This window comes from Mustela nivalis (genome assembly GCF_964662115.1).
Source record: "Mustela nivalis genome assembly, chromosome: 8".
Classification (NCBI taxonomy): Eukaryota; Metazoa; Chordata; class Mammalia; order Carnivora; family Mustelidae; genus Mustela; species Mustela nivalis.
In genome coordinates this window covers 48,946,805-48,969,919 of record NC_139027.1, presented here as the reverse complement: position 1 = coordinate 48,969,919, position 23,115 = coordinate 48,946,805, and positions in this window count along the sequence as shown.

Sequence of the window (23,115 nt, the reverse complement as noted above, 5' to 3'; positions counted from 1 at the left end):
GTGGTTAAGTGCCCCAGTGGTGGGCTGTGGAGGGCTGGCTAAAGCATGACAGGGTGGTGTAGTTGGTATTACTTTGTGGGAAACCACAAAGGTCCACAATTAATCCATTTTTTAGCCTATACATTTGAGAGGGGTTCACTAATCAGTGCCCAGAGCCTGCTGTGCTCACATCCAGCTCTAGGCCAGGTCCTTGCAAGAAACAAACGCAAGATTTAGCATGTACGACACAGTTAATAAGTGGTAGTTATTATTCCTTCACTCTGTAAGCCGTTATATTTGCACACTATTGTTTTTCAAAGTATTCTGCAGGCTGGAAATCCCAGACAATGCAAAAGTCAATGGATATGAGACTGCAAATGGGTCTAGGATAGAAGGGACCCCATCCATGGTGGCAGGGGAAGGGAAGGTGCTATCACTGCCATATCCACAAAGCCTGGAAAACTACCTAGCACATAATAAGTCCTCAATAGATATTCATCAACTAAATCAATGAATAAATAAAATCAAACCAAATCCACTTCTCTCTGCAAAGATACAATACAACATGCTGGTTAAATATAGACTCCGGAGCCAGACTGCTGGGGTTCCAGTCCTGGTCCTAACTGGCTAGGAGAGCTTGAGCAAGCTACTGAACTATTCTATGCCTCAGTTTCTTTATCTGAAAAAGAAGGGATGATTATAAAACTAACTCCTTCAGATAGTTATGGTGAGGCTTAGGTGAGTTAGTCTCTGGAATGTGTCTAGAACATTCTCTAGCACCTAGGGAGAACTAGATGGTGATTTGAAAAGCATTTGCATTTTTTTTAAAGATTTTATTTATTTATTTGAGAGAGAGAGAGAACCAGGAGGGTGAGCAGCAGAGGGAGAGGGAGATGCAGATTCCCCGCTGAGCAGGGAGCCTACAACAAGGCTCTATCCCAGCACTCTGGGATCCTGACCTGAGCTGAAGGCAGATGCTTAATCGACTAAGCCACACAGGCACCTGCGAAGCATTTGTATTTTTTTTTTAAGGGTTTTATTTATTTACTTGACAGAGAGAGAGAGATCACAAATAGGCAGAGAGAGAGGGAGAAGCAGACTCCCTGCTGAGTGGAAAGCCGGATGTGGGGCTTAATCCCAGGACCCGGAGACCATGACCTGAGAGGAAGGCAGAGGCTTAACCCACTGAGCCACCCAGGTGCCCCAGAATTTGTATTTTTGCGCAGGGGCCATGCTAATCTTCTCTGTATCGTTCCAATTTTAGTATATGTGCTGCCGAAGCGAGCACCCCAGAATTTGTATTTTTAAAAGACTCCAAAAGCAGATGTATTTAAGATTGCCTATAGCCCCAAAGAATGAATCATTAATGACCGAATTCCAACATTTCTCAAAATCTACAAGAAAGGCAATGTTATCTAAGACCCTGTTCAGGATCTCTTTTGCTGGGACTGACAGGAGACCTAGAAATACTGCATCAGTAGGGTGGTTTTTGGTCCGAAGCAGCAATTGAAATCACTAACCTCTGTCTCCTGAGAGGAGAATCTTGAGTGTTGGCCACACCACCTCTCTGGGAAGGAAGGAAGAAGGAGGTGGCTCAAAGTGGCACAGAGCCCACCTGCCAGTACCACAGCCTGCACCTTGCTGTTGGGCCAAGGCTTGAGAACTTTTCACGGCACCAGAAACTTGCATGAATAGAGATGTTTCTTCCTCAGGTGGGAATCTAGAAATGAGGACAATTTCACTAAGAATATCACGGCAGCCAGTATCAGAAGTTAGGAAGTCTGGTAGAGAAATGTTCTTTTCTATAAACCCTACTTGCAGTGAAACGTGTTCCATCATTTGTACTGGTCCGAGCTCAGTCAGGGAAGCTGAACACAAGGAACATCGTAGAGCAAGGAGTTTGTAGGAAGTAGACTGGTTCATGGTTGTGGGAGAGACTGGGAGAGCACAGGCCTGAGAAGGAGATCTGAAGGCTCACAGAACAGTCACTAACCAGCTGTAGTGCTGGTAGATGAACTGAAACTTGCAGGGAAATCTAGAGGCTGGGCATACCTTGCCACTGGACTTACCCCGCCAAGGGGGCTGGTGTGGAAGTCTGTGGAATGTGGGGGGTTTGGCATGGCATTGCTGAGCCGGTTTGAAGCAAGATGTCTGTCTGGTGGTGGGAGCTGGCATCACTACCTGTCCATGGGGCTGGTGATAAGGGCGGAGAGCTGGACAAAAAGCTAGTCGAGGGGTGGGAAGACTGCCTGTGCCTCTGTGGGCAGCTCTCCCCTCTTCAAAGAGAGACTGCTGAGACCCATAACCAGATAGGCAGTCAAGGAGATTTTGTGAGACAGAGTTCCCAGCACAGCCAAGGCAATGACAGAACATTCGAGTACATGTGTCACCAAATATTATTCTTTATGGTTCCTTTTTCTTTCAGGCATTCGAATGTGTGAAAACCATTCTCAGCTTGTGGGCTCCAGCTATCGGAACGTAGGCAGCAAGCTGGAACTGGCCCATGTGCCGTAGTTTGCTATCTCCTGCTTCTGAGGATCCTCCTCTATAAAGAGTAATTTTTATCACTGATTAAGAAAGCAGGAAGTGAAGGGTTTGAGGTGTGTTTGGAGACATTGGCAGTAACTGCTGTATTACTACTACTATTACTATAACACACTAACTTCGACGTTTCAGTGGCTTACTGTAAGGGTAGTTCTGCTACCATGCAATCCAAGCAGGTGTTCCTAGGGAGTCGGTGGCTCTCCTCCAGAGGGTGACTCAGGGACCCGAGCTCCAGCCTCCTGGTGGCTCCATTACCCTTCAGTGGATGGGGAAGACGAGAGGATGGTGTGCTTACTTCTCAACTGCATCAGTCAGAGGGGGCACACACAGTGGGACCACATTTAGACATCAAGGAGGGTGTGGGGAGCACTGATAGAGACCGTAGGTGCTCTGTTGTGGAAGAGAGTCCAAGCGTGTTGGGTTCTCGACAGTCCCTGCCACATGGGTGGGCAAGAACTTGGGTATGGATAGGAACGTTGATTAAGGGTGACTCTGTGAACCCAACTGAGGATGGAAAGGACATTCTTCTATGAAATTTAAAGCTAATAATCAGGCCATATGCTAGAGGGCCAAGATTTCCCTCAGAAAAGTACCCTGTGGATACCAAGGGGAAGCTTCATGTGTAGGTCGTGAAGGCCTCAATGTTCTTCACACAAAGGCAGGACTGTAAAATATTTTATTTGGAAGAGCTTCAAAGAATTTCGACCAATTGCCTGCCTGATATACCATTAAAAAACCATGAACTATAATATTAAGTAATGTAACCTCCTGTTGAACCTTCCAAAATATAATCATCTTAAAATGTATTTCCAGGGTTGCCTGGGTGGCTCAGTGGGTTAAAGCCTCTGCCTTCAGCTCAGGTCATGATCTCAGGGTCCTGGGATCGAGCCCTGCATCGGGCTCTCTGCTCAGTGGGGAGCCTGCTTTCTCCTCTCTCTCTCTCTCTCTCTCTGTCTGCCTCTGCCTACTTGTGATCTCTTTCTGTCAAGTAAATAAATAAAATCTTTAAAAAAAAATGTATTTCCAGGTGATTCAAGGATTTTCAACTCTGGCACTCTTTATACTTTGGGCCAGATAATTATGTTGTGGGGGCTGTCCTTGGCACTCTTGTTGTTAGTAGCTTTCCTGGTCTCTCCCTATTAGATGTCGGTGGCATCCTCTGCCCCCCTCTGCAGTTGTGACAATGAAAAATATCTCTGGACATTGCCAAGTGTCTCCTGGGCAAAACTGCCCTGGGATGAGAATCACTGAGTAACTGAATGAAAGAACTGAGTACGGCTATCGACAATGAGCCAGCTAAATGTAGGAACAAACATAAAGGACAATGTTGATCCTAGAAGGGTAGGTTTTGGGTCATGCTTTGTGACAACAGTTGGGCTGATCTGTTAAGACCTCACGGTAAAGGATGACACTTGCTCAGCAGCATAGACAAGAATAGCTGCCTTCCATACGTTCCCTTCAGTTCCCAGGAGCAGGGGGGCATTCAGCTACACATTCCAAAGTGGTTTCAGGTCAATAATTTAAAGCAAATAAAATATAAGGTATGGGATTGGGGCTAAAATATGCCAGAATTAACCTGCTTGAAACCATTCTCCAATCAGTCAATTTGTTCCTACCAACTCTGAGCCTGGAGGTAGCTTGAAGTCAGAGGTTCCAAATATATGAAGGTCCCAGAGCTCTTGACCTTTACTGTTCTCTGGCTGCAACCTCAAACACCAAGATATGATGACTAAAGGTAGAAAGCTGAATCCATTTCCGAGTGCATGCTCTACAGAAGAATGGAGAATGCACTCAGCCTCACAACTGAAAGGAACAAACAAAAATGGCTGGTTATCTTTGTCATTATTATTACTGTCATTATTGTGATAACAATGGGCAATTGCAGAGTGGCTTGCTTAAAGCTATGCAAGTTGGACGTGTAGAATATTTCCCTCATCTTGTCCTGCTCTTGCCCTGGCTCATGGAACTCCACCCCCTGGGCTTTTAAATGTTCCCTCATCTCTGTTGATTTGGCTTCAGGAGGTCCGAGGTGGGTCCAGGAACAGGTACTTTTTTAGGTCCCCCCACCACCAACTGGTTCTGACAGGGCCAACAGATTTGTGGTTCGTTACCATGAGTTGTGCTTGGCTCACTCCTCACCTGGCTCCAAATTTCGGCAGTTGCCAAAAGAGGTAAAAAGCAGATGTTCTTTGAAGCCAGGACTTCATGTCCACAGACGGGGAGTCTGGCATTTAGTAGTAACACGGGCTAAGAGGGGACTTGCCAGAGTGAGGAGGGGACAGAAGGGACAAGTCCAGGAAAGGCAGAGCCTAGCAGGCAAAGTGAAAAATGCAGTTTGGGCTCAGTTCATCCAGCTCCTAACTGTGAACTCAAGGCACCATCTCAGAACCAGACTCTTCGAGGGAGGAGTGGAGCCTCATGGCGGGGAGTGGTAAGTTTACTTAAGGTAGACTTTCCTGTTGTCAAAACACCTGATAGGGTTGTTGCACGGATTAAAGAGAGTTAATAAATACGAGGATCTTAGAACTGTGCCTGACACACAGTCAACTCTTAATGTGTGTCTTTTGGATTAAAATCCTTTGCCCCATTGGACACCCTCGTTCCTTCCATGACCTCCTGGTGCCAGTGGTTCCTGTCACAAACTCTCTTCCAGTTCTCTTTGTGGGTTGCTTCCATCTCTCCCCCTGCTTCTCCTACCCCAGAACCTTCAGCTTTTGCTCACACTGGGCACTGGGAAGACTCTGTCCCATCAGGCTCCTTTCAGCCTTTCACTGCTTTAGTGCAGATGGGGTGGAACCCGCTGCTGCTCTGAGACCAGTGGACCTCGCACTTGCTTCTGGGCTTGAGCTAGTCATGGACCTGGAGAGCCTGATGGGCAAACCTATGGCAGTGATGAAAGCAGGACTTGAATGACTGAAAAGCCATGGGGAGGGGAGGGAAGGAAGGAAAGCAGAAGGGATGAATTAGGAGTGTTGCTGAGGCTGTGGAAGAGGCTGGTGACAGTGGCAGAGGGTCTGAGAGCCAGCCTGGCCAGAGCTATAGCAGGTCTTTGCCACCCGATGGCCTCTGGGGCCTTCTTGGGCATGTCAAGGAAAGCTCAGGTGGGAGTCTAAGGTGGGATGGGGGAAACCCATTCTGGAGAGACAATGATGAAAGGTGCGCTGAGCTGGGAATATACCAGACACTTAGTCACTGCTGCAAGGAGGGACTTGGTCCTGTCTTGCTCCTGATCTGGACCCTTGTACCACAGTGTGGTCCTGGGATTGGCACCTGGGAGGCTGTCAGCAGAGCTGGAGCTCAGGCCCTGTTCAGACCTGTGGAATCAGAAACTCTGGGGTGGGGCCCAGGAGCCTGTTGGAACACACTCTCCAGTGATTCTGATGCTGCCCATGTCTGAGTGCTTCTTAAACTGCAATGAGCTGTAGAGAGATGAGGAACCATCCTTTGACCTCCTGATTCTTAACTGATGCTTGCTGATAGCAAAATACAGAAAGCTCAGTCTGGGAAGTGAATGCGCTGCCGAACCAAAATTACTGTATTATTTATTCCTTTATTTAACAGATGGTTTTTGGGTCGGGCATTGTTTTAGCGCGGTGGAAATAACTGTGAACAAAAGAGACAAGAATTCTTGCCCTGATAGAGCTACCATTCTTGCGGGGGGTGCGGGGGGGGGCAATCTTAGTAATTAAGATGATATATAAACTATGTAGTATTTAAAAGGTGAAACGTGCTAAGGAGAAATGGAGAGCAGGGGTGGGAAACGGGCAATGTAAGGGTGGGAGGGGGTAGGCAGCGAGAGCATTTGCTGGTTCAGACCAAGTGGCCAGAGAAGGCCGTAGCACAAGGGAGCAGTGGAATAAAGTCATGCAGCAAGTGAGCAAGGAACCCTGTGCACACCTGGCGGAAGGTCATTTCCGGCAGCAGGTACTGCGCGTGCGCACAAGAGCTACCAGCCGGGTGACCGTCGGCAGGGAGGAGGCTGCAGGGACATCTTACAAGTAGAGCAAGGAGAACAGCTGATGAGGTTGTGATCACCGTCAGATCACCCGGGCCCAAATGGCCTTGGGAGTGCTCAGGATTTGCTGATAATCATTTATCTTTGTCTCTACCTACCTTTGCCACCATTTTTTCCCGTGACTCCAAAGCGTCTCCCCTGTCCCAAGCTCCTCTCTTCTCCTTGGGCTGTGAAAATATTAATGAGAGTTATTTAAACCTATTGCACACTCCCTCCGTGCCACACCCTTACTATCATCCACATCTTACAGATAAAGAAACAGGTTTCTTATCCCAGATCACACAGTGAGTGGTGGAGACGGCTTCCAGGCCTCCAGCTCCAGGGTCCGCACCCCCCCGCACCCCCGGGCTGGATGGAGCCCACACTTCCCCACTATCCCTCACCATCTGGTCTTCTGTGACCACCTGTCAGGGTGAGGAGGAAAATGGTGGAAAGGAGAGGAGGACTGGCAACAGGGCACAGAGGTGACGAGGAGAGAATGCCTTGAAGGTGAGGATTTTGAGCTCCCTGCATTTTCTGTCCCAAGGTATTTGGCAGGGGCAGTTGGGACAGAGTTGGGGAGGGTACACGTCTACCAGAGAAAAAGCTGTTAGAAATGGCAGACAGTTGACTGTTATTGTCAAGTGACCATTCAGGAAATGGTCAACCATGTTGTGGTCACAACTGTGAGGCCATTCACCATGTGGGAACAATAGATTCTGAAACCAGAAAATCAGAATTTCAGTCTTAACTTGTGTTTTTTAAACCTTGAGCAGGGGATGCCTGGGTGGTTCAGTTGTTTAAAAAGCTACCTTCAGCTCAGGTGATGTTTCCAGAGTCCTGGGCTCAAGCCCTGCCTTGGGCTCTTTGCTCCGCAGGGAGTCTGCTTCTCCCTCTGCCTCTGACCCTCTGCTTGTCCTCCCCATCTCTGACAAATCAATCAATCAATCAATAAATAAATAAATAAATAAATTTAAAAAAATGTCACACAAGAACAAGATATTATTGCAAAAGTTGGCCAACCTTCATTAGAAGGTCAGTTGTGACGTGAGAGAATGTTGTGTGCCACTTTTACTGAGGCAATGGTGCGGCTGCTTTATCCTTGAGCGCTTACAAGTGGGTATTTGAGAGATTTATTTGCAAAGTTTGCTCCAGAGTAACTTGCTGGCAACTCAGTTTTTCCTACCAGGCATACCCAAACATCCATGGCAGCTATCTCTGGAGAGCAGAGTTAGAGTTAATTCTTACTTTATTTTTATGTGGTTCTGCATTTAAAAAAAAAAAAAAAAAAAAAAAAAAGCACAGACATTTGAGTGAGGAGGATTTGGGTAACCACAAGAGGCCAGGTGTGGTTGGAAGGTGGGGTGTGTGGGGAGGTCGCAGATGGGGCAGGGGAGATTCTGTTTGTGGAGTCATTTTTTCAAAGGCTCTATAATGCTCTGTCCCAGCTTGAAGCAGTCTGTCCCAAAGTGTGCTCCCAGACCAGCAGCACTGGCCTCACTGGAAACTTTCTAGAAATGCGAATTCTGGCGCCCCTGGTTGGCTCAGTTAGTTAAGCATTTGTGTTGGGCTCAGATCATGATCTCAGGGTCCTGGGATCAAACCCCTCATCGGGCTCCCTTCTCAGTAGGGAGTCTGCTTCTCCCTCTTTCTCTGCCCTTCCCCGCTGCTGTGTGTGGGGCCTCTCTCTCTCTCAGTCTGACAATTAAATAAAGTCTTAAAAAAAAAAAAAAAAGAAATGTGAATTCTCGGGCTCTATCTCAGACATATTGCATCAAACTCTGGGGATAGAGCCCAGCTCTGTTTTAATAAAGCACCAGGCGATTTTGAACATGGTGCATGTTGAAGCCTGAAAACCCCTGGTATAAAGTATTCCCAAGTTGGGACAAGGGTCTCTGCCCCCAGTGAGCTAGCAAAAAAGAGCCAGTTGCCTCCATTATCTATTAGCCTTTTGTGCGGGTCCCCTGATTTGGATCTCCCAGCTATAGAGATGTCCTTTTCCTTTCCCTAACAGCAGTGAGGCGAGGACGTGCCTCTGAGTGACTAGTTGGGGATTTACTTACTGGCAGAGAAGTGTCTGGGAGGGACAGGCTTCCCAGTGCTTTCTCAAATGAGTTGCTTCTCTCTTTGAGTTAAAAAGACCCAGAAGTAACCCAGAAGAGGTCCTCAGAGGACGCTGGGTCCTCTAGTCCTGAGGTGTTACAATGTGTTCCCTGAAGGTTCTCTAGACCATGTGGCTGCTCCCTGCTTGTTCCCATTATCTGAGGACAGAGCCTTCCACCTGGCCTCCCACAAAACAAGGAGGTCAGGGGGACACTGAATTGCTGTGAATCCCTCAGGGCAGCCCAAAACTTCCGATGTAGAAGCCATCTCTGCTTCATCTCTACCTACTCTGCTCCCCAACTACCTGGTATTATAACCATCTCTGTATGTCTTGTCTTCCTTAGAGTCTAATGTGCTTAGCAAATAGCAAAGAACTCAGTTCATAATAGTTACTATTATTGCTGCTGTTGTTGTTATTTTGTATTAAACAGGAGAAGAGGGGAAGGGCACCCCAGGTAGAGAGAACAGTGGGGTCGGTGACATAATTTTGGGGTCCTGGAGCAAAGTGAGAATATGAGGTGTGGCTAGGGAGCTGGGAAATCAGTCCCCCTTCCTGTCGGTCCACTGCCCCAAGCCATATGTGATGGTGACCCCCAGGAGATTGCAGTCCCTACACAGGGACATGTTTGGATCCTGGATCAAAGAAAGGTAGGGGAGAGGCTCCCACTGAGTTACCTGCCAAAACACATCACCAGGGCACAGGTAGCCCAGGGGCAGGGATGGCTGTGACCATGGCTGACAGGGCTTATGCCCAAACCTGGCCCTCCCCACTCATACCCCTGGGCTGCAGCTCGGGCTGGAGGGCAATGGAGGACTGACTCAGTTGTCACCCAGGCAGAGGGTAGCAGATGTCACAGAGTGGGAAGGGAGATATTGGGCTGTAGGGGCAGGGAGCAGGTGGCCAAGAAGTGGGACCACATATGGGCAGAGGCTCTAAGCGCCTGGCATACCTTTCATTGCCCCACTGGACTTCACTTAGAAATTCAAAGAGACAATTAAGAATTTCAAGAGAGCCTTTACAGAGCATTGTACTCCAAGCACGGAGCCCTGTGGATGTGGAGACTTGTGTGACTGCGCTGGCCGCCTGTGAATGTGGAGACTTGTGTGACTGCGCTGGCCGTGTGCTCATGAAGACAGTAAGGTGGGGTAGAGTATGTAAAGAAGTGGAATGTTAGGGGAACTGCAAAGTGACACATTGTAAGAGAAAAGAAGTTACTTTTTGAAAAATTTATTTAAATTCTAGTTAGTTAACATATAGTGTAATATTGGTTTCAGGAGTAGAATTTATATATACAACTCTCAGTGCTCATCACGACAAGTGTCCTCCTTAATGCCCGTCACCCATTTAGCCCACCCCCCACCTCTCTCCACCAGCCCTCAGTTTGCTCTCTATCCTTAAGAGTCTCTTATGGTTTGCTTCCCTATCTCTAAGAAAAGAGTGAGAGTTCATACTGAGCTGAGGAGGAGTGGGAGGTAAGGATAGAAAGGCTGATACGAACATAATATTTAATAGGTAGGCAAAAGGAGAACCATAAAACTTTCATTTTCAAGTTAAAATATATAGTAATATAGAATTGATACAGAAAAATTAGAAGCATAGGACTATATAAGTTTCCCAGGGTAGCTGTTACAAATGGCCACAAACTGGGTAGCCTAAAGCAATAGAAAGTTATTCTCTGTAGTTCGGGAAGCCAGAAATCCCAAATCAAGGTGTTGACAGGTTTAGCTTTTTCTGGAGTCTCTGAGGAAGAAATAGACTGATGTGGCTCTCCTATGTTCCAGTATGTAGGGTTTGCTGAAAGGAATTTTCAAGCAAGAAAGGTGATCTGCTGAGGGACAGTGGTGTGTTGGAATGGATCGTCCTGGCTCCCAGGAAAAGACTATGCCCGTCTCATCTCAGTTTCCTGTTCAGTCACCTCCTGTCAGTAGCTTGCAGTCAGCCATGGTGGGAGTACTTATACCACAGTACATTAGTGAATCTACGAATCTGGATTTCTTTATTTATTTTTAGGAGAGCCAATTTCCTAGCACACCAGTGGATTCTTACCTGGCAGAGGAGAGAGAAGAACATTCTAGGCAGAAATTCTAAGAGATCAGGCAGGTAGGTATAGAGGCACTGGCGTGTTTGGGAACGCCAGCTAGAACGGGCTGACTGTCCCAGAAGGAGTTGACTGGGCAGTGGTAGGCACTGAGGCTAGATGGACAATGGACGGCTGGGCTGGGATGGGCCTTGTGAGCTGTGCAAATTACTGGGGATTGTTAGGAAGACAATAACTGGTAGCAAAATTGTTGGTGGATGAGTGTGCATGGGACTGGTAGCAGGGAGATTGGTTAGGAGGCACCTACGAGAGGAGAGGGGACAACCATGACAGTCAAGAGAGCATCACCAAGTCTCCACTTGCACGGGTCAAGGCAAGTCCAACAGCAAGATTTCCTTTTGCCTGATATCTGATTCTTTCTGGAGAGCCTGGGATGTTCATTGACTAACTCCCATGGAGGGGGTGGAGGCAGGTTATCAGAATTCTCCTAGCATTTTGTTTTTCCTCCCCAAACATTTTCCTCCACTTTTCTAAAACTCTCCGCCCTTTGAGGCAGTACCAGCCTATATTGTCAGTGTGCTTTGTGGATCTTCTTCTTCTTGAGGTCCTAGGGACCCAGGTGCCAGTGTTTTTGCCCAAGTTCTGTGTCATCCTGGAAAACCTTAACCATGCGATTGATCCCCCCCTATATCTGCACTCTAAGTTCCCTGATCTTATTATTGATTTAACTGATCTACGTTAAATTTTCATTCTTACAGAAAATATACTGTATTTTCTGGCATTCCTGGAATATTTACCAAGAAGCCAAGTTACCGCTGTTCTCCAAACTGTTTCCTAACATACCACTCCTCCAGTCTCAGAAGCCAACTACTTACCTATTTACTTATTTTTATTTAAAAGAATGTTTTTAACGAATCTCTACACCTAAAGTGGGGCTTGAACTCATGACCCCAAGATCAAGAGTCACATTCTCTGCTGACTGAGCCAGACAGTTGCCCCAGAAACCATCTCATTTGAGGACCATGCCATCTGACTCTGCCCCTTCATCTCATCATCGACATGGGTGGTCCCAGGTCCCACACTTGGTTTAATGCTCCCCTGTTGCCATCTTGAAGGGTTTTGTTGTTGTTTGTTGTTGTTAAGTAGGCTCTACACCCAATGTGGCACTTGAATTCCCTGACTAAGCTAACAAGGTGCCCGATCTTGGAGTTCTTAATAATTTTGTCTTTGAACTTGTGTTAACAAGTGAAATCCAGTAGGACAATGGAGCAGGCTTGTGAACAGTGGGGATACGTGCAGCATGTGGGCCTGCCATTCCTTGCTGTCCCATGTGTAATGCATTCCTGATGCCCCACAAGAAAGGAATCCTGGTGGACACATGATGTGTGGGAGTTCAGGGAGACCTGAAATGAATACTAGGTAAGTGTGTTATTTCTATGACTGAATAAGTGGGATTTTTATAGCCCCAGAGGCCACGCTTCCTGTTTCAACCAGAACTTGCTTCAAATGCAGGAAGAAGGCACTTTAAGAAACAAAAAATCAAGGAACCCTATCATATCCTTCTAATTGTATCATAAGCCAGCCACTTACTTTGCAAATGATGACGCAGAAGGAAAGGGAGAGACTGGGAGACCCACAGTTCCTTCCTTACTCATTGGTAAGCCTAAGGTTGAGAGTGTTTGTAGACTGGTATGTACATCAAGAAGTAAAAGAAAAACAGGTGAGTGAATTTTATTCTGGTAAGAATGACACACACGTGCACGTGCTAGCTATAAAATACAAATGCTGTAATTGCAGTTATTCTGCATATGAGTCAAAGTGTTCTTGTGTTTGCATTTGAAATTGGCATTGCATGATGTATAAAGAGGAACAGTAAAATTAATGCTAATAACTTAAGATTTTAATTTTTCTCTATTGAGAACATTTTTTTTTTAAAGATTTTATTTATTTATTTGACAGAGAGAGATGACAAGTAGGTAGAGAGGCAGACAGAGAGAGAGAGGAGGAAGCAGGCTCCCTGCTGAGCAGAGAGCCCGATGCGGGACTCGATCCCAGGACCCTGAGATCATGACCTGAGCCGAAGGCAGCGGCTTAACCCACTGAGCCACCCAGGCACCCCTCTATTGAGAACATTAAACAGCAAGTGAAAAACACGATGACAAGAGAAAGAAGGTGGAAGAAAGAAAAAATGTCTTACCAGTTCATGTTCATGGCCACATGCTTCCTCTCCACCCTAAAAGCTTGCGTCATGCTCTGCAATTTTCACAATCACTTGGTTGATCTGCTGTCCAGAAATATACATTTTGGAAAAGGCAGTGTGTGGTCTTAAGATACAAAGTTGTATATACATGAAATACTTACAAAAACTGATGCTACTTTAGACAAGGGTGTTTATTCCAATACTTCTTACAACAGTAAAATTGGAAACAATACATGTGGAATATAATGGAATGCAATATCAACTCCTCCCCAGGCCTCCAGTCTGCTGGTTTGCCCTTCAGATTGTGGACTTGGCATCCCCCACAAGTGTGTGAGCCAATTTCTTAAAATATAAACTCCTCTCTCAATACATACATGTCCTATTGGTTCTACTTCTCTGGAGTCTAATACAAGGTCCTTCCTTTATTTTTCTTCCCTGTTCATTTCTTTAACCATATCTGGACTGTGCTGTGATCAGAGCCTGCACCAGCTCGGAAATCGTACCCTCACAAGGAACATCAGAGACCACTCTCTGACTCTTACACCTGTGTCTAAATCTGTTTCTGTGGTCTTATTTGGTCCTGTCATCCTCCTGTTTCTTCACCATCCACCAGCCCTCTTCTGCATGACTCCTTTGTCCTGACCCAGCTTCAGCTTCCACATCCCATTATCTCGATCACTCTCCTCCCCCAAACTTCTACTCCCTTCTCTTGGTCCTTCTGCTCCAGCTGTCCTTCCAGTTTCCAACTCTGGATCAGGCTTGCCAGCTGCTGCCTTCACTTCTATATCCACATGACTGATACATTAGTAAGCGTTCTTCCGAGAGGCAGAATTTCTTCTTCGTTTGGGGGATGTGATTTGTTCTCTTAAGGACCTAAATTAACTGGATGGTTATGGAACATAATCTGCTTTACTTGAAGTTTACTCTGCATTATGAAGAGTAATTTGGTTTACTAAAAGTCTACTGATTTCAATGTAATTATGTCTAAAAAAGAATTTGACTGAACATCTGGAGATCCTAGCCTAATTCAGTTGATGCATAAAATGAACTATCACAGTGAGGAGCTGGAAGAACTCACACTTTCATTTAGCATACGTTTATTGAGCACATAGAGTGTTCTATGGTTGAGAACATAAAGATGGATAAGACCCAATCTTTTTACCCTCAAGGAGCTCATCATCTCTTGGAGTGAGGTGGACATAGAAGCAGATATTTATAATATACAGTGATGAGTACCAGGATGGAAGGGGACTAGAGGTAAGCAATGGGTTATCTGCTTGTAGGGTACAAAGTTTGACATGGTTCTATTAAATAAATCACAAGATCAAGGAACTTTGAATCCACAGAATAAATCAGCCTCATGGTTGAAGTTGTACAGGTTGACCCAGGGCTTGGGCTGGACAAAGAAGTGACAACGGAACTGTATCTTCAAGAAAATGTAGGAATTGGGGCACCTGGGAAGGTCAGTGGGTTAAAGCCTCTTCCTTTGGCTCAGGTCATGATCCCAAGGTCCTGAGATTGAGCCCCGCATAGGACTCTCTGCTCAGCAGGGAGCCTGCTTCCTCCTCTCTCTCTGCCTGCCTCCCTCCTACTTGTGATCTCTGTCTGTCAAATAAATAAATAAAATCTTTAAAAAAAGAGAATACATAGGAACTGAGTAGGTAAGGAAGGAAGAAAAGAACAGGGCATTTCAGGTTGGATTGTGGGGTGATAGCATGACATACAGCACAAATCAGGAATCAGAGGCAATGTTGTAAATCAGGAATTTGTGTTACTCGAGTGGAAAGATGAGGAAACCAGAAGGAAAGATCCTTGAGTTCAATGAAGCAATGTGTATTGACTGGGAGTTGGCTTTTGCCAGGTACTAAGCATGTATATGAGTGTTGGGGGAAGGAGGATACTGGGGTGGAGTGAGGTGTTCCAGATGTCAGAGTTAATAGGTTGGGGACACACACGCATACACTCCCTCACACACACACTGGGGTACTCCATGGGCTGGAGTGATCAGAGATGGCTTTGTCCATTGTGGCTCTATGTGTCTTGTGTTTGCTGTGCTAGAGGATGGGGAACCCAGGGGCGGAGCGGACAGATAGCAGAAAGAAAAAGTGCCGTCATAATGTAAACAGACGTTCAAAGAAGGCTCCTAGGAACCCAGTTTCCACTGTATTAGGAAGAGATCAAACTTGCTGGTGAAGAGAGTTTGTATTAGGAAGGACACATAGCAGAACAGGGAGAGCGATGAATACCAACTTAAGTAGTTTGGATCTGATCTTGTGGGCAGTGAGGCTTGATCAAAACAGCAGTATGGTCAAAACAAAACAAGAAACAAAAATATAGGTGATACGGGTATTGGAAAAGTGGTTCAAATGAGGGCTTCTGAGGATGGAGAGAGGATGGGGTGGGGCACTAGCAGGAAGGACTTTGAGTAATACGCTAAAGGTTTAAAGTGTTATGTTTGGGGCGCTTGGGTGGCTCAGTGGGTTAAAGCCTCTGCCTTCGGCTCAGGTCATGATCTCAGGGTCCTGGGATCGAGCCCTGCATCGGAATCTCTGCTCAGTGGGGAGCTTGCTTCCTCCTCTCTCTCTACCTGCTTCTCTGCCTGATTGTGATCTCTGTCTGTCAAATAAATAAATAAAATCTTAAAAAAAATAAAATAAAAAATAAAGTGTTATGTTTTAGGCTAGCATTTTTTTTTTTTCAAAATGTTGTAAAGCAGTCCAATAAATCAAGCAGACACAAGCAACCACCAGGTTTGCCTGGCTTGAAAGTCCCTGAGGAAGGTGATGGAGCTAAGGAAGCCGAAACTATGAGGGTTGCATGGGATCCAGACTGGAGTGGGAGAAGGTAGAAGCTGGGGTCAGGGTGAGAAAGAGATGTTGAGATTTATGGAGGAAGCAGCAGAGATGAAGGGAACAAGGTGACCTTGAAGAACTTAGCAGGGAGAAGCAACAGGCAGGAGAGGGAAGAACCCAACCTCAGGCAGGAGGGAGGAAGGAGAGCTTCTGGTGTGATCGTGGGTGAGGCTCTTGGCTGGCACCAGGGAGGAAAACTTAGAAAACACCTGGTCTAGATGTGCGGTCACTGTCACAGATGGTCATTCCTGCCTGCCTGCCTTTGATCAGTGCTGGGACTTTTTTGAAGAACTTCTGGAAGAAGCTTTCAGATTTAGAGTCTCAAGGAAATTGTAATACTGTGCACTCATTCATGCAGTCTGCCAATCTGCAGAAGGGAAAGAATCCCTCCACTTGGGCTGTCAAGGGAATTTTGTTTGGAAGATTAAACACTGGACTTGAGGATGCCTGGGTGGCTCAGTGGGTTGGGCCTCTGCCTTCAGCTCAGGTCGTGATCTCAGGGTCCTGGGATCGAGTCCCACATCGGGCTCTCTGCTTAGCGGGGAGCCTGCTTCCTCCTCTCACTCTGCCTGCCTCTCTGCCTACTTGTGATCTCTCTCTGTCAAATAAATAAATAAAAGTCTTAAAAAAAAATAAAATAAACACTGGTCTTGAGTTCCAGGCCACGATTACATAGACAGGTGCCTGACTGTCAATAATTATGAGGGGTTTGAGATTTTACCTTACCTGCAAGCTAGTAAGCCTGCTCACGTGTGTGAGCAGAAGACATAAGATTCCTGGGTCAGAGATAAAGCACAGGCTATTACTTACAGCAATAGCAGTAACTCAGGTAACATCACTTTGGTGTTTGTTCCTTAGACCTCAATTTCCACAGGGTAATACATAAAAGGACCAGGTAATGCTTGCACAAGGAGAGGGCTACATCAGAAGAGAGGGACCCCAAGTTTGGGGAACTTGAATCTTTTATAATGGGCAGTAAGCCTACCTGAACTTTGCCCTAAAGGGAGACACTATCTTTATTATACCAAATAGTAAATAAACTTGCCAGTGCTCTGGAAAGAGACCTTATTTCTGTCTTCCAAGTCTGTTTGATAAACCAATATTCTTGAGAAGACTATCTCACCATCAGATAGTCCTGTGACCCCAGGATATTCAGAAATATCAGGAAACTGTGAGAGCTGTGTCCTAAAATGACAAGTCTTTGAAGATGATGTCCTGGAGGGTTGACAAAACCCCTTCAGTCCTTATCCCTTTCCTCCATTGGATCCATAACATATAGGTGACTTTTCTGGTTGACCTCAAAGGTGGGAACTTCTATTACCTGGGTACTCTTTAAAATGTCTTAAAGATCTGACCATCCGCAACTGAAGTTCAACCCTAAAGGGAAGTTCAACTTGTCTGTACATTGGTAGTTTAATGACCCTTCACCACTTGGGTCTTCAAGCTACCTTGATTGCTTTGCTTCAGAGCTCCCCAGTTCCTGACTAGATTGAGATTTTGTGAAACTGGATCAGTCTTAATTTACTTGGACCCAAAGGCTGAGCCCATAATTAAGAAGTGTTTGAGGAATGTTTAGAAACTTTCCTACAGAGTTTTCTCAAGTTTGAAAGAAATAAAATGCATGTAGAACTTGGCAGATAGGAGTTGTAAAATAGAGCAAGCTCATACCCCAGGGAAAGAGTTTATGAGGCCATTGACGGTTCTTGTAAACCACCAGTCTTGGCATTGCAGGATATTTTTCTCTGTCATTGCCTGTGGTTCTTGGTCATGCTGCTTGAAGAATGAAGAGATAGACCACACAGGGTGGTGGGCAGCAACACAAGGTTTATTAATGGTAGCAAAGTGATAGTACAAAGCTCCCGGGGAGGATGGGGTCTTGAAGGAGTTGCCCCTGTAGTATCTATGGCTAGGGTTTTTTTTTTTTTTAAAGATTTTATTCATTTATTTGACAGAGAGAGATCACAAGTAGGCAGAGAGGCAGGCAGAGAGAGGGGGGGAACAGGCTCCCCGCTAAGCGGAAAGCCCGATGTGGGGCTTGATCTCAGGACCCTGAAATCATGACCTGAGCCAAAGGCAGAGACTTAACCCACTGAGCCACACAGGTGCCCCTGGCTAGGGGTTTTTAATCAACTTTTAATCTGATTAACCCTCCCTGTGCCCATCATTCTATCAGATTTTTGTTACCTGTCTATCATATGGGAAAGGGGGGAAGGGCTTCTTTCAGGGCAGGGTAAAATCCTTTTAAGGATGGTTTTCCTGTTGGGGAGCGGGGTGGGTCTTGTCCCTGCCTGCCTGACTTCCAATGATCCTTCCTCATGTCACTTTATAACCTTACCAGACTGAAGATTCACACATCAGCACCTTCAGATGAGGAAGAATTGTAGCAATAGCTGTGACTTGGGGACCAGGAACTGTAGTTACTTTAAGCCAATGCTCTAAAAGGGTCTGTATCCCCAACCCCTTCAGAGGCCAGTGGGCTCAAATAGAGGCTGTATTTGTTGTAGGGGTCCAAGCCTGCACCAGGAGTGCGACGGCCCTCATTTCCATCACAGTGACTGCCTGAAATAGGGATCATCACCCATACTAAAGGAAACTGGTATAGGTTGGACATGATGGAGCTCAACCCATGGGAGCTGGCAGGGAGAAAAACTCAAGTCAGTGCAGGGGACCCACATTGGCTGGGACAATAAGCCCAAACAAATCCTCTCTATTGAAGAGTACAAACGTCAGAGCCAAAGAGAGATGCTGGCGTACCCTTAGTAAGCAAAGCTCTGGGTGTTTCAGTTCTCCCAGAAGCAGACTGGGTGTCCCAGTCCAGGATCCATTGGAACCTGGGAGAAATAGTTAAGGATGAACTGATCCCGCACGCCCTTACACTCCCTTGTACCCTCATTGCTGTTTCCAATCCATGCTTGAAACTTTGCACTGTGACATCATTGTGTCCTAAGACAATTAAGAGGCCTTTTAATTAATGTGTGACTAGACCCAGAATCAGAGGTAGAGAATAAATGAAGGATTCCCACATGTGAATGAGCAGAGATGCTGGGAAGTGAGGCACTGTGCTCTAGCTGTCTGCACTGCTGAAGGCAGAGGTGAAGAACTGTTCTCAGCTGCTCCCGAAAAACTTCATAGGGTGTGATCTGCAATGTATGGGAGACCCTGAAGAACTTTCAAACACATTAGAAAATAAGGCTTCCTTGTGCACACTCCCTCACTAGAGGATCCAGACTTTCAACAAGGCTTTGAATACAATCTTACGCTGCCCATATTGTGTCTCCAACCAGATCTCTGATATGAACACAAGCTCATAAAGTCTGTGTCCTTAGTTACTGTAAGCATTTCAGCTTATGGAACTCTGGATCTATTCACTAACCCATTCTTCCCCATGTTCCCCTGTCTCAATATATGGAACTACCCATTTGCTGAAGCCAGAAGCCTGGAGTCATTCACCTTACCAGCAAGTGTTCTGTCTTCCATCTCTAGAACTTTTTCCCACTCCATCCCCTGGTCTCTCTCTTTCTGCAGCTGTCATCTCTTGCCAAACCACCTTCATTTCTGGCCCGGTGGACTCAGTGGTCTCCAAACTGGTGACCCAGTTCTTCTCCTGCTCTTTTCCAGCCCATGTCCCAGAGGGAAGCCTGAGTGGCTTGTAAGCATTTATACCTTGGACCATGTCACTCACCTGCTTAGTGCTCTCTAGAGTCTTCCCACTCAGCTTAGAATGAAAATCCCACTTTCCTCTCATGGTCTCCTATATTCCCCATGAATCTGGGCTTCATCTCATGCCTCCCTTCCTCTATGCTGCCCCTCCTTTGTACTTCTTGCAGTGGCCTGTCCTTGCCCAAATACTTCCTGTTCTCATGTCTGTGAGCATGCCTTTCCCTCTCCTGGAAGGGTCCTTGGCCCCACTCTGCCTGGCTGACCTCCGGCATGCCATGCACAGTCTTTTCCATGGGCAATGTCCCCTAGAGCTATGCATCGAGGCAGCCCTCTTTCCTGACCACACGGTCTAAACTGGGCTGCCAGCTTCTCACTCTCAGAATACATTTTCTTTTTTGCTCATAGCACGTGTCGTAATTTGTATTACACACTTATTTGGGTTTAGCTTTTCAACTGTCTGTTTCCTCCCTAAACTGTAAGCTCCGTGGAGGTGTGTCATGTAAACCACTGTGTTTCTGGGCTTGGTACAGTGCTTGGTGTTGTAGGTCCAGTTGAATGAATGAATGCAAATCTATTGGGCAAGGGAAGCAGGGTGATAGAGGGCTGGGTAAAGACGACCCAAGCAGCAACACGGTACCAGTACCCAGAGAATTTTGAAGCTTGAGGGCATGTACACTTGGTGCTGCTCTTAGAAGCCCATCTGTGAAAGCTCTAAGAACTGTGCTGATCGGTTTCCAAGTGGGGCTAAATATTAACCCGCTGTCATTATCCTGAATGTGAGATCAAGCCCTGCAGTGCTAGTGGAAGGTCTTATCTCCCGACTTGATCACCCACACACAGAAAATGAAGAGAGATCAAGAGTCCCTGCCTCAGTTGCACTGAACCCCTGCCTCTCCCCTAGTCCTTACGTCCCCACTCCAAACCCTGATATTCTTTGCTTTTCCAAGCCCCTGGCTTCTGCCTCTGCTATTCATCTATCTATCTATCTATTTCTTTTGTGCTCCCTTCTCCAGGCCCAGAAGGTTTCCCTTTCTTTTTGGTCAACTGTGTTCCAGAGGGGTCCCAGGCATTCTGGCCCTTGATTTGTTGCTAAATCAGCAGCGTGTGGGCTCCTGTCTCTCCCTTTGGTCTAGAGAGTCCCTGCTGCCTGCCTGTCCCCACCAGTCAGCACCGGCTCTCCTCGGTCCGTCTGTCAGGTTCACAACCTGGCGTCCACTCTCTGTGTCCGTGTGCACCCTCCTCCTGGGAGGGAGGGAGGGAAGGAAGGAGGGAGGGAGAGCCACTTCTCCTGCTCCTGGTTTGAGAAAGCAGTCATTACTTCATCACCAAATACCTAGAGCACCCAGACGGCAGAATCAAAACAGACCCTCTCCAGAGACTTTCTTTCTACTTCTTTTTTTAAGCTTCCTTTTTTTTTTTTATTTGTTTATACAGTCCACAGAAATGAGAACCAAAACTCAGTGGGCACCAAGATTTCTGCTGGAAAAACCGGTAGCATTTGAGATATTTACTATTACTTAGATTTTATATTACATTTCATAATGGGGTCCATGCTATAAAACTCAATTCGTACAAAAGGCAAACATGAAACATGAAGTTTCACTCCCTTGCCAGCTGCTCCCTCTTCCCCTCAAAGTCGCTTTCATCACCTTCCGAAGATCTTCCTTGCACTTGCAAGCAGGCCTGTGTTTTCACTCTCCTCCTCCCCCTACTCGACGTTGTTCTGTATCTTGCTCTTTTCTCTAAATGACGTGTTCCGCGTTAGTAATCCAAAAGCTTCACAACTTTTTATAGCTGTATGGTGTTCCATTACTTGGACAAATCATAATTTATGGTAATAAAATGACACATGTAACTCACACATATTCAAGTATGTTTGTGAATACATTCCTAAAAGTCAAAGGCTATGTTCATTTTTAATATTTTTTAAATAATTATTTATTTGACACACGGAGAGAGAGAGAGAGAGAGAACACACCTGAGGTGGGAGAGGGAGGGCGGGGCAGAGGAGGGGGAGAGAGAATCCCAAGCAGACTCCCTGCTGAATGAGGAGCTGGAGTGGGGTTCAATCTCACAACCCTGAGATCGTGACCTGAGCTGAAACCAAGAGTGGGGTGCTTAACCAACTCGGCCACCCAGATGCCCTTATTTTTACTTTGGTAGATATTGTCAAATTATCCTCTGGAGAAATTTATGAGAGTGCCTATTTTCACACATCTTTGTCAGTGTGGTTTCTAAATCTTTCAATGTTGTCAAACTGTGAGCTGAAAAATACATTTTTATTGTAATTTTTATTAGCCTTTTTCATTTTATAAGTGATCTGAAGAATTTTTTAGGTTAGTTTTGTTGTTGTTGTTGTTGTTTATGACGGAGAGAGAGCGCAAGCAGGCAGAGTAGCAGGCAGAGGGAGAGGGAGAAGCAGGCTCCCTCCTGAGGAAGGAACCTGACACGGGGCTCGATGCCAGGATGCTGGGATCATGACCTGAGCCGAAGGCAGTTGCTTAACCAACTGAGCCATCCAGGTGCCCTGATCTCAAGTATTTTTTCATATACTTAGAGCATTTATGTATTTTTTTCCTATGAACTCTTCATATTCCCGCACCCCCCCCTTTTTCTTCAAATGGGACAATGATCTTTCTCTTATTGACCTATATAGGCTACTTATGTTTTAAGGACATTTGTTTATGGTGGATTTGTCTTGAGGAATTACAAAATTTTAATGTACCTAAATTCATCTTTCTTTTGAGGTATCTGGGTTTTGGTGTGGTGCTTAGAAAAGATTTAATTGGAAATTAGTTTAAAACTTCTCTAGTAATTTAATTTTTAATAATTTTTTCTAATAATTTAATTTTTTAACATATTATTCTCTGCTTCATCTGGAATTTATTTTATTATAAGCAGTAAGTTAGGAATCCAAGTTAATTTGTCTTTCCAGATGGCCACCCTGATGTTCCAACGTTTACGAGTTAATCCATCTTTTCCTTGCTGATTTGAAAAACCACCTTTAGCATAAACTAAACCCTTGTATGTCTCTGGGTCTGTTTCTGGACTTTTTGCTTTGCTCACTGGCTTGTCTGTCTAATCAAGTCTGGCCGCATGTTTTAAACCTTTTTACTTCTATCTTTATGTCAAAGGGGTTGCAATGATATTTTAGGCTAGTGTTGGGGTGCTCTTGGTATCTGGCAGAGCTAACTGGGCCATATGGAGACTGAATCCTTAATCCTGGCCTAAATCGCTCTTCATTCAGCCCTTTGCCAACTACAACAAAAGAGGATCTGACATTAAGGATCCATGGGTCTGGGAAGTCTGACACCACATCCTGTTCTCAGTTAAGCCTCACAACCACCTCCACGAAGCAAAGTGTTCCTTAGGTCATTTTGGTTGCAAGAGACAGACTTGCCAGGGCTGGTTCAAATAATAAGGGGTGCATTGTTTTCCTGTATAAGTAAGGGGGACATAAATATCAGCCACCTCATCAGGAAGAGCTATACAACAAGACCGCATACAGAAGGTCTCTTAAGTTTTTTTTTTCTTTCTTTTTAAATTGCTCATCATTTACCTAATTTAAAAGCGTAAACATATAAAACTCATTTTACAAGGTTGAATGCAGGCATATTTAAGGACCTATACCAAACATATTAGTGTGCTGACCTATGACAAGGGCTGGGGAGGAAAGAGGTATGGGTATCAGGGTTGAAGGGTTGCAAAAAAGAAATAAACCACAAGTGGAGGGACATTTCATGG